The sequence below is a fragment of the Mandrillus leucophaeus genome, unplaced genomic scaffold, assembly GCF_000951045.1.
Source record: "Mandrillus leucophaeus isolate KB7577 unplaced genomic scaffold, Mleu.le_1.0 Scaffold40, whole genome shotgun sequence".
Lineage (NCBI taxonomy): Eukaryota > Metazoa > Chordata > Mammalia > Primates > Cercopithecidae > Mandrillus > Mandrillus leucophaeus.
Window position 1 is genome coordinate 1,259,858 of NW_012104254.1, and position 2,405 is coordinate 1,262,262.

Here is a 2,405-nt window from a genome sequence, read left to right on the forward strand (position 1 = left end):
TAAATGTCATTTGCTGTTGTAGGAGAGGAAAAGTTTTCCACTGTCCTCTTATGGTTTTCAGCTAGGTTTGATGTAAGACAGATTAAACATGAGAAAGGCATACAAATTTTGTTTACACATACGTAGGAGCCCCCACAAGGACAATGAAGACCCAAAGAAGTGGCTAGGCCTAAGCACTTATATAGTAGTTTGAACAAAGGGTGGAAACTGTGGAAAAGTAACTAGGAAGATAAGTTAGTTTAACAAAGTTTGTACAGATTTCTCTCAGCCTCAACTCCCTGTCTCTGGTGATAAGCATGTTGTTTCTTTTGTACTGGTATAGGGAGGGTGTCTTTCACTTGGGAGTTTCATCTGCTTTTGGGAAGAAAAGGGGAAATTAGAGTGCCCTTCCTCTACCTACTGTTTCTCAAGTGCCTCTATTTCAAAATAATTAATATGCCAAGGCAGCATATTTTGGAGTGGCATGTCCTGAATTCCTTCACTGTCACCTCTACTTAGTTTATTAGTTTAGCTGTGCTAAAGTCAAAAGTGACTGTGCATTATCATAACCATGCTTACAAATGCTTTTGATTGACTTTGGATGCACCCAATTTGTTCTCCTAATATTTGAGCCATATTCATCTGTTCTTCCTATAAATCTGGATTCCTCCAAACCAAACTCCAGTCCCATGTATGCATTTATAGATGCACATACGTTTTTTTAAAATTTACATTGGAAATTAATAATACTCAATGGTTGTGTTGGTTTATTTATTTTGAGACAGGGTATCACTCTGTCATCCAAGCTGTAGTACAGTGGTGTGATCATGGCTCACTGCAGCCTTGACCTCCTGGGATCAAGCGATGCTCCCACTTCAGCCACCCGAGTAGCTGGTGCTACAGGTACACACCACCACACCTGGCTAATTTTTTTTTTCTTTTCGTGTAGATACAGGGTTTCACAAGTTAGCCAGGCTGGTCTTGAACTCCTGGGCTCAAGCTATCCATCTGCTTTGGCCTCCCAAAGTGCTGGGATTACAGGCATGAGCCACTGTGCCCAGCCTTATATTGGTTTATAATTCAGTATGAATTCTCCAGCTTCACTCTGCCCCCACCCCCAAACATTTGGTCTAAACTGATGGTTCTCAAAATGTTTTGACTGCCCAGTAGAATTATCTGAGAAGTTTTTAAACTCTCACGCTGTATTAGTCCACTCTTGCACTGCTATAAAAAATTAACTGAGACTGGGTAATTCATAAAGAAACCAGGTTTCATTGGCTCATGATTTCGCAGGCTGTACAGGAAAGGTGGCAGCATCTGCTTCTGGGGAGGCTCAGGGAGCTTTTACTCATGGTGGAAGGCAAAGTGGGAGCAGGCGTCTAACATGGCAGGAGCAGGACCAAAAGAGAGCGTGAGGGCGGAGGTGCTACTCACTTTTAATCAACCAGATCTTGTGAGAACTCACCGTCATGAGAACAGCACCAAAGGGATGGTGCTAACTATCATGAAGGATCCGCCCCCATGATCCAGTCACCTTCCACTATGTCCCACCTCCAACTCTGAGGACTGCAATTGAACATGACATTTGGGTGGGGACACAGGTAAAAAAAACCATGGGGACACAGATACAAACCATATCACATGCCCCAGGCTGCATCCCAAAACAACTAAAGAATTTCTGAGGGTGGAACCCAGGTATCTGTATTTTCCTGAGCTTTCAAAATGCAGCTAAGGTTGAGAATGGCTGTTCTAATTGATCAGTATAATTTCCCTCTCCATGATTGATTTAGGAATACGCATGTGATCCAATCCTTACCAAGACACAAGAAGTCTCCTGGAAGGCTGCTGGGAAAGCTTTCTTTACCCCTTTAAAAAAACAAAAGGATATAAGAAAAAGTCCCTCTTCTTCATCTAGCATTGTTGATCTGAATCTGGTGCCACCAGTTTGTGACCTTGATGGAGGGTCATGGTGACTTTGGGTGAAGGTGACTTTGAAGATTATCTAAGAAACAGAAAGAATTTGAGTCTTTGATGATCCTGGAGCCTGACCCACCTCTGAGTCTTCAGTAGAATGGAAATAATATCTTACTGTTTAAACTTGTTTGAGCCATATTTTTCTGCTTCTTGTCTCTAAAAGCACCCAGAAAACACTCACCATTGACAAAGATTTTCTCTTTCACAGAACTCTACTCAGGTTCCCCTGAACTTTTCAAGTAGGCCTTGACTTTTGGACTTACGTATTTGTTCCTACACTGTCCAATTTTTTTTTTTTTTTTTTTTTTTTGAGATGGAGTCTCAGTCACCCAGGCTGGAGTGCAGTGGCATGATCTCGGCTCACTGCAAGCTCTGCTTCCCAGATTCATGCCATTCTCCTGCCTCAGCCTCCCAAGTAGCTGGGAATACAGATGTCTGCCACCACACCCAGC